Here is a 17,217-nt window from a genome sequence, read left to right on the forward strand (position 1 = left end):
CGTAGGAGAGAGAAAGAAAGAGGAAGGAGAAAGGAAGGAGAGTGATAGAGAATCTAATGTTAACACCGAAAAACAAAAAAAATAGATAACATCCATCGTCTTGTTTCCTTATAAAAAAAAATTCTTTCTAACTAACTAACAGACTGAGAGACTTTTTCTGTCAGAGTTCAGTAGAAGTATTTATATTGAGTTACCAAATAATTTTATAGATGGTTCATGTGAGGAATATGTCACTGAGTAACTAATTCTTATTCTTTACACTTCAACTTTTGTATCACCTGAATATTAGGAATCCCAACATATTTCACTTGAAGATTAACCACCCTAATGTTACCTAGGTTAGATTAGGTTAGGTTAATTTAGATAGGTTAATTTAGGTTAGATTAATTTAGGTTTGGTTAGGTTAGGTTAGGTTAGGTTAGGTTAGTAGGTTAGGTTAGGTTAGCGTAAAAAGGATTAATCAACAGCTAAAATACGCTGGGGTGTCTAATCTTCAGGTGGTCTCAGTGTTTTACCTTTTTTCTCCCCACAAACGGGTAGTTCTTGAGGCGAGACACTGATGCCCCTCGCGTTTGTAGACATGACTGTGGAGGAGCTATAGCCAGCCCCTCTTACCTGTGTTTCTCATTACCGCCCTTCCTCGCCCTCCTTAACGCCCTCCGCTCCCTGTGATTTATATTGCGATAAAAGTGCTCATATTTGTTATGGGGGCGAGGGCGAGCGCTGTAGTGTCTTGTAGTGTCTTGTAGCGGTAATGAATTGGCGGTGTTGGGTAGGTCCTCAGCTGTGGTAGGGGTAGGAGGGGGAAGAGGAAGACGTGGTAGGAGGAGGAGGGGGAAGGGATGGTGGCTGTAGATGTAAGTTTTTCCCTCTCCCCTCCCCTACTCCTCTCCATCCTCAACTCCTACAACTATCAACATTCATCATCTACTACAACTATCATTTCTAGGTAACCACAATCTCGACAAAGAATTAACCTCCATCTTCCAACGTAAACAATTATCGTAACCCCAGCTACCACTATCAACCACCATCGTGGTCTGAAAAATACTATTACACACACACACACACACACACACACACAAGGAACAACTACAAGAGATAACAAGAGTCACTTTATGCTAAGAAGGATTAAGTTAGGTTCTGCAGGTACTGGTGGAAAGGCGTCTCTCTCTCTCTCTCTCTCTCTCTCTCTCTCTCTCTCTCCTTTATGTCCTTTGTTATGAGATTTTACCTGTCATTAAGAGAGAGGTACACGTGTGACTGAGAGGAGAGATGATGGATACATAATGATGGTAAAATGTGAGTAATGTTGGTATGGGTGATGATAAACAGGTTGGGAGAGGCGATTTTCAACTCTGATAGAATCTTTGTGGCCAGCCAAGGGGAAAACGACCCGATACCAACAACTTTTAGTGTAGTGGATGTAACAGCTGTCGTTGATAAGATCTAGTTTGTTAACGTTTAATAGTTATGGAAATGAGCTTTTATCATTCTCGTGGCATAGCTCTGTCTTCTGGTGTTAAGGTGTACTGGACGGGTGGGCGGGCGTCGATGGTGGTAGTAATGATGTATACTAACGTCACCTCCTACCACCGGAAAATTAAACTTGTATTTGCTGAAGATTCTGATAATAGTCACACAGTTAGTCACATCTTGCGTCCACCCTAAATAATCCATCGTTCTCCCTCTCACGTATCAGTCACCACTACCCAGACGCGTCCCGTACCACGCTCTTCCTCCCACTACATTACCTAAATCCTAAATCAGTTTATCTTGGGGGGCGAGTCTTCCATAAAAGAGAATTAATCCCAACATCCTGGAAGAGCCACTTGAAAACAGCCGTGACCTGTGTCCATCTCGGTACTCTGGTGGTCTCGAGGGGCTTCAAGGACTTAGTCTGTGAGGTCTTTGTGTCTGCAGGAGGCTAAGACCTTCCTGGGGTCTTGAAAGAGTCTACAGAGGGCGAAAGGATATACAGAGCACCTCTCTCTCTCTCTTTTTTTTTTTTTTTCTCTCTCTCTCAGAACTATGTAAAACACAAACACACATTTTAGCAAGTTGATGTCAAAGTACACTGGGAAGCGTGTTGACTGCGGGGCATAATAATGTGTGAGTTCATGATAATCTCTATTGTACCAGTCGGTCAAATTCCTTCTTTGTTTGTCTGTCTGTCTGTCTGTCTGTCTGTCTGTCTTCTTAATTTACTGCCAGTCTATATAACTTCCGTATGCTCACCCACCTCCTCCTCCTCTTTCACTCATTCTCCCCCTCCTTTTCTTCCCTCCTTTTTTCTCCTCACTTCTAACCCCTTTTCCTGCTGTTGCTCCTCCTCTTTCTCCTCCTTCCCCGTCACCTTCTCTTGCTTCTCCTCCTCTTCCCCTCCCCTCCATCCCTCCCCTCCTCATCTCCCACCCCTCACCCTCCTCATCTCCCACCCCTCACCCCTCCTCATCTCCCACTCCTCACCCTCCTCATCTCCCACCCCTCACACCTCCTCATCTCCCACCCCTCACCCCTCCTCATCTCCCACCCCTCACCCCTTCTACCACCCCTCCCCCTCCTCCTCCAGGGGACACCACCCCTATTTGTCACGGCCGCGATAAGATGTTGTGTAAATTTTGTAAGATTTTCTGTGAATGAATTAGTGTTTGTATTCGTCTGTGAATGAGGCATAAAATAACACGAAGGAGGCGCTGAAGGGGTCGTTGGGCCTTGTGATGACGGGAGGGTGTGAGGGAGGTGTGGGGGTGTCAGGGAGAGGTGGAGGGTGGGCCGGTGAGGGAGGTGATGGGCAGCATGGGGTGTTGTGAGATGAGGGGGGTAGGTGAAGGAGGGTTTGAGGAAGTAGGGGAATGAGGAAGAGGTCGAGGGAGGGGTCATTGGAGGGGTGCAGAAGAGGGAGGGAGGGAGGGATTATTGGAGGGGTGCAGGTTAGGAAGGAGGAGATAGGTGGAGTGACTAGAGAAGAAACATGAACACCAATAGATTATACTCCAACCTTGTCCATCAAATTGTTAAAAGTATAAGTAATTTTAGCGTACTGGAGGGAGGCTGTGAGGCTGTGTAGTAGACGACCTAGACCTCCAGCATCAGTAACCAGCAGCAAGGAACAACAACAACCACAACACCACCTACACTAATGACAGTAACACTCCTGACAATAATAAACATCACCACCATCAACACTACCACCACCATCAACACTACCACCACCATCAACACTACCACCACTAGCACCACCACCATCAACACTACCACCACTAGCACCACCACCACCAACACCATCATCATCACCACCACCAACACCACCATCGTCATCACCACCATCATCATCACCACCACCAAACAGTCACAACAGAGGGCCCGGGATGAGGATGCGAGCCACGTGCCGCATAACACTTTAGCAACAAAGGTGCCGCCTTGGCATGAACCACGACCTGTCTCCCGCCCGCCGTCACAACGTCCTGCCCCTCCCTCCCTCCTTCATCCTGGCTTATCTTCGTTCATCTTCCTTCATTCTGGATTATTTTCTCATTTTCCTCCATTCTGGATATCCCTCCCTTACCTTCCTCTGCTCTCCCTCACCCTCCTCTGCCTTCCCTCACCCTTCTCTGCCCTCCCTCACCCTCCTCTGCTCTCCCTCACCCTCCTCTGCCCTCCCTCACCTTCCTCTGCCTTCCCTCACCATAGTTCCCTCTTTTTCAGTCTGAATCATCCGGCTCTCCTCCTTTTTAGCCGGATTCTGTAGCATCCGGCAGTCTTTCTCTTGCACGCTATCCACTCATCTGGCCTCTCCAGGTACACATCAGCGCCGGTCCTTCACTTACACCGCTTAAAACGAACATAATCATTATTCGTTGTCAGGTTATCCGTCATACTCAGTACCTCTTCATTATCCGGTATCTGGTTATCCGGCATAGTTCGTAATTCTGACAAGAAGGAAAGGACATGCATCTGTACACAATTGTCGTACAGCAGTGCATGTTAGCCAAGGTCCACGTGAGCTGCTTCGCCGCCACCATCTGCATACACTGCCTCGCCTTCCCCTGGTATTATCAGTAGAAGCACATCTCTGGCTACTATGAGTCCTCCTTAAATAATAATGTGAGGGAGCTGAGCTTATTAGTCCTGATGGATTGCTTAGCATTTTTAAGACGATGACTAAACTAACCGACGGATCCTCTCTTGGTAAATATATTCCAGTTGACATGCTTGGTAATAGTGTGGACGGGACGCTGCCGGCCTATATAATGTGCTGTTTCCACGGTGCTGCCCCTCAAGGTTGTTGCGTCTTGTATCCGTCATCATTTCTGAGATATTTTGTCATGTTTTATGGCTAAATTTATTGATAAACTATTTATATAAAACTTGTTTTGTATTCGTGGTGGTGTTAGGCAGTAAAATTGGTTTAGTATTCAGCGGATTCTTAGTTTTCTAGGGCAAGAGACACACTTGTAATTAGCAAGTAAGCGATACACCTGAGTGCTATGACGTCACAGTAGGCGTGGCTCAGTGCCAGTACTGACATCAACAACTATGACACATTAATCTTTATGAGTGTTTGTTTAAGATAATGTACTGATTGATGTATCTGAAAATGATTGTAATTAATTGAGAAAAAAAAATATAGATAAGAAATTCAGCTTTATATCATGAAAGTCGTGCAGGTGAGTCAGTCGCTGTGGAGCCCCGAAGGTGATCAGTGAGTGTGACAACTACAACCATTATGGTGCCACATGTTGACGGAGGGTCAGGGGTCACGCCCGGGCCTACACGGGGATAATGGCCGCTCACCTGATTAACAAAACTATGCTCAAACCAAACAACTTTGAAATGATGTTTACCGCGGCCTGCCTGCCTCCAGGGACGGCTCTCGCCTAGTGCTGCCTCGTTCGCTCTCCTGCAGGGTCGCGGCCTCACTTCTTGACCCGGAGTGTTCAAATTTCGTAATTTTTTTTTCCTTGAGCTGGTGAAGAGTGAAAGCTTCCAGTTACAACAGTGTTGGTGTAATTTCGGAATCATATAAGGTGCAGCTTACGTGTTGTTAGATACTTTCTCACACCCCAGTCTGAGGGAAGGTTTGGCTAATGGATCTCTGGAAATCCTGCTGTGTGTTTATGTTTGTGTTGAAAAAGAAAAGTTAGCGACGAACGGTGTTATATTCCGTGACGAAGAAAGATTTTGAGAATAGGTCTTACTTTTCTTTAAGTGACACCGTTATGAATAGTTTGTGAGGGTGTGGCTGTGTGGGTGTTGGTGAGCGGTGGGCCGGGTGCTGTCCGCCTCACAAACACTGGACACATTAGGCCGGTCATTAATGGTCTTTTTTGGGCCTCTGATGGACTCGAATCCCCTGAACACCCACCGCTTCGCCACCACTAACGCCACCGCCTCCACTACCAACGCCACCGCCGTCATTACCAACACCACCGCCGCCACTACCAACGCCTCTGCTGCCGCTACCAACATCGATACTGCCACTAACGCTATTGCCACCGTCTCTGCCACCACTACTATCACCGACTCTGCTACTGCCAACGACAGGTAATTTTGTAGTGTTTCATATCTCGCCTTAAGTTGTGGTCAGCTCAAGGGTTTAGGTGATGGGAGATGGAAGAGTGGGTCGCGATGGGACGATTTTTGGGGGGAGATGATGGGACGGATGACGAATGCTGATGTTGGTGGTGATGGGACGGGTGACGAAGGGGTGATGGGATGGATGACGAAAACTGGGCGTGCTGGTGATGGGACGGGTGACGAAGGGGTGAAGTTAGTGATGGGGGACGGGTGACGGAGGATGAGAAGGGTGGTAAGGGGAGAGGTGAGATACATAACAAACACACACACACACACACACACAACACACACACACACACACACACACACACACACACACACACACACACACACACACACACACACACACACACACACACAAAACACACACACACACACACTATACCTGATGTAAATGATCATAAAGGGTGACCAGAGTGTGACGGCTCGCCCACCTAAAAGAGTGTAAGTTTATGGACACACACCGGCACCTTCCTAACACACCTCACTCTACCTATAAGCATCACACACTTCTCTCTCTCAACTTCTTCTTACACCTCCTCCTCCTCCTCCATATATCTGCCTCCTTTTTCCATTCCCTTCTCCTCTCTTCCTACCCCTCCCGTCCCTTCTTTACCCCTCCCTCTCCTCCCATCTCACCTTCCTTCTACCTCACCCTCCTTCCCACCCCATCCTCCCATTTCTTTCTTCCACCTCCTCATCTTCCTCCACTTCTTTCTCCACCTTCTGTTTCACCTCCTCCTCCACCTCCTTCCACCACCTCGTCCACCTTCCCTACCTCCTCCTCACCTCTTCCACCTCCTCCCTCTTCCTCCACCTCTTCCTCCTCCTCCTCTTCCCAGTTACAATACCCTCGTGACTGACACTTCATGAGGGTGTTCATTTATATTGTTAACTATGAGGAGGTTCATCAAGCCACAGAATAATCAACACTCGGGAACCACAACAAAGACTTATTAGAGAGAGAGAGAGAGAGAGAGAGAGAGAGAGAGAGAGAGAGAGTCGGAGGTGAGCCCCAGTGACGTCAGCAGCACCCCTGCCCCGCACTTATTGTTTGTTCACTAATAATCCAGATAATAAAGAAGGAAGGTGCTCTCCTCCCTCCTCTCCCTCCCTCCTCTCCCTCTCCCTCCCACCCTCTCTCTCTCCCTCTCTCCCTCCCTCACTATGTCAACAACTGGTGGTCGCTTCATCACGTCCGCAACACGTCAAGGGTCAACCCACAGAAGACTTTTATCCCCCCTATCAGTTTCGTTTGGTAGAGGGCTATAGATTCATCTCTGTCTGTCTGTCTGTCTGTAATAGTATCCCTTCGGTGTCTATTATGCAATATTCACTTCCGAAATTGTTGTTTGTATTTAATTAAAGTTCTGTCTTTGGTGACCTAACTGATGGATGATCTTCATACTAGAGGGAATTTTCTCTTTAAATGTGACTTAACGCAACCAATATATATCAACTATTTTTTATCATTAGAATCGGCGTAGACTTTAAAGATAAAAATGTTATGTATATGATGATTTTATTTTTTTTTATTTTTTTTTTTAATTAGATTGAAAGAAATGGCTGACTGGGAGACCATTATAGTTCATTCTCTCTATAGAAACAGGTAAATAGAGCCTTTTAATTCGAGTCTCTATGTGGTCTGCTTATATCTATGTGTATATGGGCAGTTTTTTATGGATCACATGAAGATTAATCACCCAAGTATATTAGGTTAGGTTTGGTTTGGTTAGGTAAAGATTGGTTAGGTTAGGTCTGACCAAATTAGGTTAGGTTAGGTCTGGTCAAGTTAGGTTAGGTTAGGTTAAGGTGTTTAACCATCAGGTATAATAAGCTAGGGTGCCTAATCTTCATGTGACCCTTGTTTTGTTTTTTCCACGGGTGAACTCTAGCTCAGACTAACTCGCCTCGCCCAGCGTCAACTTGGCCGGGTACAGGAGTGGTAACTTGACTCTGATACACAAGCAAAACGTCACGTTCCCGCACAGAAGCGTTGATTAGGTCCCACCCTTACACCCAACACCCATACTACACCCTCAAACACGACACACCCACTGAGCACACAAACGCACCCGCACACAAGCACGCACTGACCTCCTGCCGTCCATAGATTTACATAATGAAGGAGTTAAACCAACACCTGAGAGCGACAGGTGAATGGTGAGACGGAAAGAATGATAATTATACCATACGAAATGCACACACACCTATGGAACACACACACACACACACACACACACACACACACACACAGGCTAATAAATTGCTTTTGTTTATATTTTGGTTCTTCCATCTAAAAAAATAAATAAAATTAAGGATGTCGTTAACGGTGTCCTAATTTACCTACTTTAAGCAAGAGATCAAAGATATTATTGTTGTTTTAATATCCAGGTGATTCATGTGATAGGGTCAGAAAGTACCAGTCCCAACTCTGTAATATTTACCAAAGACAAGTTGGTAGAATTTGGCAACCTGACCAGCTAGGGACTTAACACCAGTGAGGTAAAGAAAAGCCATGATGTTATTGATTGTTTTATTTAACATACACCGTCTGAATAAGAACTGTGGGTTTTCGTCAACATTCTTCCTTGGTGAGAGACACAAAACACGGTGACGAAGAGAATGTGAAGAGATGTGAAATGCTAATGGAATGTGATAATGTCTTTGAGCGAGGAGGGTTCTGGATCACACTCAAATCCTCTATGGCATATTATCGGTAGTTTTGTGTAACCATGGAGCGAAATAAACATCATTTGTGGGGATTTAATCACTGGTGTCTGGCTGTGTGTTTGACTTGCTAACCAGATAACGAAACTGATTCAAACTTTTATTTAGAGCTCACATATTCCCGGCGCCACTGTGAGAAGGTGAAGGTACAAGTTGACTCATTCTTGCTTACAAAAGTAGTGTTAGGTGTCTATGAAAAAGAGAAGGTTAGGAGAGGCTAAGGGCTATGAAGAAATCGTAATGGGTTGCTAGGAGGCGCGGCTAGGGGGTGTGGGGTTATACCACACATACAACAGGAAAGTTAACGTGTCGAGGATCCCAATTCTGATAGGTCCTTTACCTGGGCCGCTGTTATTGGAGGACCTCTCGTAGTACAAGTTCTTTTTCCCAGTGTGCCATATACAGGAGGTGGAGAGCCTGGGTGTCGAGGTCCTGGTGGTGGCCAAGGGCCCCCCGTCAGGAAGGGAGGTGCCCTCACCAGACGTCTTCACTCCTCGTCTGGCCCCGGACACACCTCCTGCCGTAGTCGCCAGGTGAGCAGTGGCACCTAGACTACTCCGTGACCGTCTTAGGTGTTGTGGAGGGGAACAGTCCCGCGTCTTCTTCATCATTGAAACTCCTCCCACGTGAACTGTCTCGCCAGGGAAGTGATCTCGTCCCACTGAAAAGTTAAATAATCCGATCAAGTGTGATGTGATGGCGGTGATTGAAACTTTGAGAAAAAAATCTGCAGCAACTCTTACCAGGTCTTGAGTCTCGGAGGACGACCTGAGAAAGGAAAATATGCGACGAGTTGTTTATTCAGGAGGTACTCGACGGTGCTGAAGGGGGCGCCGGTGGGGTAGGTTGCGGGAAGTGGTGTAGGGGGAGGAGGCAGCAACATAAGAGGTAGAAGATCATAGGCGGAAGAAGCGATGGTAAAGATGGAGAAGAGGAGGAATATATAGTGTAGAGTGGACTGAAGTTGGAGGGAAGAGAAGGTCTAGAATCAATGTAAGGTAGAGATTAATGATGGAGAAAAAAAGAAAAGAAAGGCTACTGGTGTTATTACTTTGGTTGATATTAAAGCTTACTTGAGGTTTATGAGTAATTAAGATGTTAAGTGGAGGGTCAGGTTGTGGTGCTCTGTCCAGGATGAGATTGATATTGAGGCTGTCTGACCTTGTAGTTAATTGTCATGGGTGCAATCATGTGTGTCTAGGGTCGTGAAGGAGGGTTCTCGAAAACCTCTGACGAGCCACCAACACCAACATTCCAACTCGTCCCTCAGTGGCGTCGTGTCTGGGAGGCAACACCTGGCTGACCAACACCTGGTCTGCTTGTGACGTGGTTGTGTAATGGCGTAGTTTGGCCGCGTCGCCGTCACATAGGTTACTGGCTCGTTCCTGACAGCAAGCAGATGAGCGGCGGACTGCGAATACCAAGAGGACGCGATGGCTGAACCTTTCTCTGAATTTCAAGGTGTTTTTGGCAACTTGTCTCTTGTCTTCTGGCCACCGTGAAGCTGACGACACAGTGTTGGTATACGAGGAGGGAAACTTTACCCTAAATCTTTGAAGGACGAAGATTGACGAAGGGGATGAACTTAGTGGTTAATAGTGGTGGATCGTGAATCATTAGGGTGTTTTACCAATGTCCTTCCGTGTCTCCAGGTCACCCTAAAGCTGATAATGTGAATGCAGTTTGTAGATGGCGTGAGAATTGGCCTTAGATCTGTGAGAGACGAGGTGAGAAGGTTGTGAACTGAGGAAGATAAAGGTGTGAGGAAAGAGATTGTCGGAGGTGCGGGTGAGTATATAAATAACAGATTATTTTTTTTTACGCTAGAGGCTGTTATCACCCTCCCTATCCTTCCTCACCTAACCCACCCCTCCTCACCTTATCCCTCCGTACCTAACCCCACCCAACTCCACCTTACCCATCGCTTACCCCACCCCACCTATCCAACTTCACCCCTCCCTATCCAACCCAACCCCATCCCACCACACCCCACCCAACACATTCTTCATCCTGTGTGCTGCGATTCCATAATTTCTTGGCATGGTGTTCTCAGACGCGCCTGTGTTCTATAATTATCATGTAGCTCAACAACAGCCTATAATTACTGAGCAAGATTTATATCAGACATATTGGCCGTATTCTGAATTCTAAACATCTGGGATTTATACATGCAGGTTCCCTCTATACACGTTCCAGGATCTACGAATCTCAATTACCTGTGTCTTCGTTATGGTGAGAGTCGTGTGCTGTTTTGCTATTGTGACGTTTCTTCCGCGTTGGTTTAATTGGTTTAGGTTAGCTTAGGTTAGGTTAGATTTAATTGGTTTAAAGGCTGGGTGAGTGGGTGGGAAGAGGGCTAGGGAATGGAGGGGTGTGAGAGAGGAACGGAACAAGGTTTGGTGGTCCATTGTTGGGGGAGAGGAGTTTGGTGATCCATTGTAAAGGAATAGCGCCTCCCTCTCCTCCTCCCCTCCCTTCCCTTCCCCTTTCTCACTCATCCTTCCTTCCTTACCCCCCTCCTCTCTCCTACTCCCTGCCCCTACTCCCCCCCCCCCTCCAACCCATCCAGCTAAAAGTAAACAAACACAAATCCCGAGTTGGCCGGCAGATGGCGTGACTTTCCTCATCTTAGCAGCAATTTACGATGGTGCGATTGAGGACTTAAATACTATCAGAATAACCTCCCGGGGGTTTCGTGGGTCTAATCGCGAGGAAGCTGCCTGTCTGTCTGGTTGATATCTTACCCATTTTTATGTTTGTTTTACCAGGGAGTATTTTACACCGGGGTTTTCTCCTCTCTCTTGAAGGCTTGAGTAGCTGTGTTGACAAGGAGTCGAAGTTGGTGGACTGGTAGATGAGCTGTGAAGGGGGAGGGGGGAGGTGAGTATAGGGGTATCTACGTCACCGGAGGGTAAGTTGCAGCGAGACTTGAGAAGAGAGAGAGAGAGAGAGAGAGAGAGAGAGAGAGAGAGGAGCGTGTGGCTGATGCTGAGGGAGTTAGTGGGTAAATCCCTCGCTTCTATCTCGTGTCCATTAAAGAATAATAATAACAGAGGCACAGTTGTTGATGTGTCGTCATGGGGAGCAAATGTCATGTGTTATTATTTGGATCTTTAAATATGTATGACAGTGACCCATGTCAAGAACAATGGCATGTCACTGTCTTATTTCAGTGTCAAGTTTTGGAGAGTGAGGCGGCCGTTGCATCATGTTTCTTCCATGCAGCTTGTTACTGCTGCTGAGTGAAGGACGGCTGAAGTGAGGGTCTTAAGGTGGTGTTGTATTAATGTTTGTGAAGCTGTCATGACTCTACAACTGCACTCACGGCGATTTGTGCTGGAACAACTCGCGAACGTGACTCAAGATGTGAATTAGTGGAAGTGTGAGGGAGTGAATCAGTATGATTCACTGGGAGTTGATAATGGTAATGAGTCAGAGGGAAGGATGATAGTCGGAGTGAGTCAGTGCGGGGTCGTTATGTTATGCAGGTGGGTGCTCGGTGTGTGCGCGGGAGGCGTCGTAGTGGCGCCGTGCAGGCAGGTGTTGGGGGAGGGGGGCGCTGCTGAGGTGTTCACTTTGCTCTGTAGTGAACAACTTCAGCCCTGGCCACCCTGGCGCCGCACGCACACATTCTTCCTGTAATGGAAAACCTGCTTTGTAGTACAGCACGCGAGGCCCGAGTCCGCCAGCCGAAGGCCAAAGCCGCCCTACTAAGCCAGCCCTATATAGTCCATCCTTAGTCAGCCCAGTCCCTGCTTAGCCCGACCAAACCCAGTCCTGTCCAGCCCAACGTAGCCCAGCCCCGCCTAGCCTAGCTCAACTCTGCCCTCCTCACCAAAAACATCGACTCGGTCGTGTATATCTCAATTTGACCAGATTATATCATATCGGAGATGATGGCTGATAGTGTCTGAGGTACAACAAAAACTTGGACGTGTGTGATGGTGTAGCGCCTTAGTGTGCCGCCAGGGGCCCCGCCACGCCAGTATCGCATCGCGGCAGAATTAATTGACTTATAATTGATTGTGGTACAGCGCTGCACACTGGCGGCGGCTTAGTCTTTCTCCGCAGGAGGCCGTTAGGGGCCATGGCCTTTATGTTGGCCGTCGAGCTGGCACCACCCTTCTTTGGCCGCGAGCCGCCGCCGTTGCTGCACCCATGGGACTGTCCGTCAGGGGAGGCGCCTCCCTGGCTCAGCACCCAGACATTGTCCCTCGACACGCATCCAAGTCTGCACCCAAGGTGTCTCCTCACGCCAAGACTGGCAGTAATACCCATCTGTGTCGCTCAGTGTCACCCGTTCGTCCTCTCTTCGTTCCCGACGTCCCCATGACCAGTCCCTCCCAGCTTGCCGCCACCAACAACGCGGAATAAGTCCCAGACTCGTGGAAGTTTTCACAGTTTCATAATTGCAAACAGACGCCTCGGAAGGTAATTGTTGTAAAGACGTGGAGAGAAGAGTGATGTGTTAACAGTAATGACAGGAGCTGCACACTACCTCAGTAAACCAAAACAACTGTTGACATTTCTTACAATGTTCCCTGCAGCAGATCCTCTACATGTGTGTTTTTATAATGACTTAATGCTTACGTATGAATCCCAATTAGACCTTGTACTGTACGTGGTGTGTGTGTGTGTAGAAGGTGTGGTTGACGTCACACTGGCTCTCAGAACTGTGCCTCCAGGCCAAGCAGGTCATTAAAACGGGTTCTTTATTAATGTTACTCTAAACTACCTATTTATATTAACACTTTTAAGTACGATGACAATACCCAGAGCACAAGAAATTATCTGAGTTAGTAAAGCATCTTAACCCCTTGAGTATAATGAATTAATCCCTTGAGTATAATGACTAAATCCCTTAAGTATAATGACTAGATCCCTTGAGTATGATGAATTATTCCCTTGAGTATAATGACTAAATCCGTTGAGCATAATGACTAAATCCCTGGAGTATGATGAATTATTCCCTTGAGTATAATGACTAATTCCTTTAAGTATAATGACTAAATCCCTTGAGTATAATGACTAAATCCCTTGAGTATAATGACTAAATCCCTTGAGTATAATGACTAAATCCCTTGAGTATAATGACTAAATCCCTTGAGTATAATGACTAAATCCCTTGAGTACAATGACTAAATCCCTTGAGTACGATGTTTTAATCCATAATGACTAAATGATAAATGACTAATCCCTTGAGTATAATGACTAAATCCCTTGAGTATAATGACTAAATCCCTTGAGTATAATGACTAAATCCCTTGAGTACAATGACTAAATCCCTTGAGTACGATGTTTTAATCCTTGGAATACAATAACCAATTCCTTTGAGTACGAATAATACTGTGCCCTAAGGGTTAAATAATCGTACACAAGTAGTTCAGGAGAAAAAAAAGTAAATAAATACTGAAGGAGGAGAATTGCTTAGGTCTGTGTTGTCTTACTACGAGGTGATGAGGCGGTCCAGGTGATCCCGTTAAGTAATTAAGAAGAGTATCCCAAGATCGTATCGTATTAACACCTTTAATGTTACTGTGTGTTGTGGTAATACTGTTTATTATCTACGCCGTATTGACACCAAGGAAAATTATCTTAATATCTTACTCATTAAAATAACCTTAGTGTTTTTTTTTTTATCTTTGTCCTCTCTCTCTCTCTCTCTCTCTCTCTCTCTCTCTCTCTCTCTCTCTCTTCATAAAAATATACACTTGATGATGTTAAACAAATGAAAGATCTCAGTACCCCAGAAGGTGTAATTAGGTGAAGTTATATATGGACTAACTAGGTGCCGCTCTGAATACTACACGCCTTAATAAACTACTAATTACCAACAGTTGTATTAGATGATGTACTAATACTAAGTTTATTTATAAGGAATAGAATAAAAATATCAATAAAAAAAATTTAAACAATTAAGGGTTTTTTTCCATACAGGGTGTCTCAGAAAAATGTAATAGGATTTTGAGATGTTCTTGGAGATACCGTGAATGTTTTTATTGCAGGAGTAACAGTGTGCTCAGTTGTTGATGTGTAAGGCCCCTATAAGTGAGAACAAAATATGATAGGGTATGTATATATTTTTTTGAGACACCCTGCATGCAAGAAAGACTAAACAATGAATAGGGTGTGTAGGGTGTGTGTGGGGGAGAGAGGGTGTGTAGAGGGTGTGGGGAGTAGAGGTGGGGGGGGAGGGGTGGTGTGTGGAGGGGGTAGAGGGTGTGGGTGTGTGTGGGGGGTAGGGGGGTGTGGGGTGTGGGGGTGGGGAGGTAGGGGTGTGTGGAGGGGGTAGAGGGTGTGTAGGGGTGTGGGGGGCAGAGGGTGTAGGTGTGTGGGGTGGTGAGGGTGTGTAGGGTGTGTGGAGGGTGTGTAGGGTGTGTGGTAGAGGGTGTGTAGGGTGTGTGTGGGGGGTAGAGGGTGTGTCAGGTGTAGTGGTGAGAGTAGAAAGGAAGGTATAGTGTAGACTCACCAGACGGAAGAACCACTTGGGAGGAGGCACCGACGGGGGCCACTGTGGAGCTGAATGCCGCTGGGTAGGCAGGTTCCGGTGGCACTCTTTAACCACTAAGGTCTCCTAGATCCTTGTGGCACTTCACCATTGTGCCTCCCCTTACCTCTGCTTTAATGACATCGATCACCTGTATACCTGGAGGGCAGTGCCGGCCACGGTGTTCCGGGAGTCTCACAAGTTCCTTAGTTAAATTCTCTTAATTGAAAAGTTGAGAAAGCGTTTAATGGGATAAACTGACTACGCCACAGTTATAGACGAATCTGTGTCATAATTACAATATAACTTCCATGACAATATACGCTCTCTTTTATCCCGTTACGCCGGGGTCAGAGGTAATGTACGAAGCTTTGAGAGTCCAGGACCGGGTCGTTATTTTTGGAGGCGGCGGTATTGTCCCCCTGACCTCACCTTCCTGGGTGTTCTTTCTTTAACTTATCAAAGGTTTATTTTTAACCGACGTTCAAGTGATGACCCTAATACTGTAGTTGCTTCTTGTTATTCTGTGATGTTTGTTACGGTTATGGAATTCGAGATATTGTGTGAAATTCGAAACGAAAGTTGAGGAATTTGGTTGATCTTAATCGAGAAATGACGTCTTTTTCCCCGCGATCCCGGCGCCGGCCAATGCTGCCGTCTGGCGGTCTCTCACCCAAATTACCTTCCTGCGGAGTTCTCTGATGACTGCCTTGTAGGACTCTTTAATCTTCAAGATCTCCCAGTCATCTCATGGCGCCACAGTTTATCTTGTAGCAGCATCAGTGTCTGCTGCTCGCGTGACTTCCCGTGATTACCGTAGCAGACAATAACAATTAAGTGACCACCATAATGGCAACAGTGACCGAACACCAGGGAATCCGTCCTTGTTGTCTTGAGTGGAAGAATGACACAACTGCGTTCGTGTAACACATTTTGCATATCGATGCCTCCAGGTTGAGTTTTCAATTTATATCTTGGCAAGGCTTGTTTTATCAGCAGGCAAATCGACGATCAATAAATGGGCACAGTAAGATAATGAAGGAGCGCTGCCATGTGAAGTAGTAGGCATTCCATTCATTCGCGGCCTCCTCTAAGACGTCTTCCCGCGCCAAATTCTTAATCGTCGCGTGGGAGATGATAACAACCTGTGGCGCTCGGATCTGTCTTCTGATTGGCTGATGTGACTGCCTCAAATTCAGTAAGACTGACCACTGTTTTACGCCTTTTATATTACAAACGATGTTTCGACATTGGGTAACACCTCTCTCTCTCTCTCTCACTTGTACAAGTTATTTTTTTTATACTCTGGACGGCATTGACTGACGGCGAGATGGCGAGGGATTTGGCGCCTCGTTCACATCTTCCGTGCTGCTTTGGCCTCGTGCCTCAAGTTTTTTTTTGGCCATTTTACACGGGCAATCGACACGCGCGGGTCTTCGTGACGCGGGGAGGCATGAAATCTTTTGCTACGGCAATTGACGGAGGTTGTGGTGCTTTCCCCGACGTACTCCTAACAGCGTTCAGAGAACCCTCTATGTCTGGGCTTTAGGGGCATCCTGGGTTGAGTTCCAGTGCTCTGGCTTCGCTGATGTTGCATAATAATGTGACTAATATCGGTAACCTCGGTGGTCTTACTAGTGTCGTTTCAGTTAATTTTACTGTTGTTGGTTTAAGAGCTGTGTTGATGGTGAGGCGCAGGATGGTCAGAGCGCCTCTGTCGCTCCTACAAGGTATGGGTTGTCAGCCGTTTTGCTGCCGTCATGCTCGTGATTGATGGTGGGCAAGGGGGCACTTCCAGGATGCCTCTACCCCCATCCTCCCGCCCAGCATGCGCCCCTTCATCCACATACCAACCTGCTCTGTCTGTTGACCTGGGGTCAGTAAGACTATTTGACTCCCCTACACTTTATCTTAACCGTCTTGTCGTCGTATCATCTAAGGTCAAGATGAACATCATAGGTCATCTTAGCGAGGTCTGGCCCGTGTACCTCTCACTCCCCTGACCGGTCCTGGCGGAAGCAGTAACCTAACCGCAATAAAGACCAAGTATGGTGGTTGTCAAAGTTTGGAATAGACTAAAAAAAAATTTCACTTTAATGTCCACCGGGAGTTTTGAACATGGCAGAATCTTCTCGTCCAAACTCCTCAATTGGTATGTCTTATTTTAACCTGGAAGGTGTATAAACCCACATCACCAGGTGGTTCTCCGCTACGGGGCGACGGTCTAGTTTTTATATTGACCGACGAGCCTAGAAATATGCAGAGGTGTTTCACTGATGGCCATCATGTTTTATGGAATTGTGTTTTTCACTGCTACGGGAGGAAGATTGATCATGGAGGAGCTGTGAGTGGTAGGCGGCCATACAGTTACCGCCTGAGTATAGATTCTCACACGTTAAATTCTTCTCATAGCTAGGGAG

The 17,217-nt window shown here is 46.5% G+C and overlaps 1 protein-coding gene across 1 annotated transcript in view; it reads left to right on the forward strand.

The window, feature by feature from the left end:
• The first annotated feature begins 4,697 nt into the window (after window positions 1–4,697).
• Window positions 4,698–17,217, forward strand: part of LOC121876708 (trichohyalin-like) — a 47,982-nt gene continuing 35,462 nt past the window's right edge. Inside the window, exon 1 of the mRNA XM_042382060.1 lies at window positions 4,698–5,547. The gene's annotated coding sequence lies outside the window, so the exon portion shown is untranslated. The remainder of the gene's footprint in view (window positions 5,548–17,217) is intronic.

This window comes from Homarus americanus, unplaced genomic scaffold (assembly GCF_018991925.1).
Source record: "Homarus americanus isolate GMGI-L3 unplaced genomic scaffold, GMGI_Hamer_2.0 scaffold53604, whole genome shotgun sequence".
NCBI lineage: Eukaryota > Metazoa > Arthropoda > Malacostraca > Decapoda > Nephropidae > Homarus > Homarus americanus.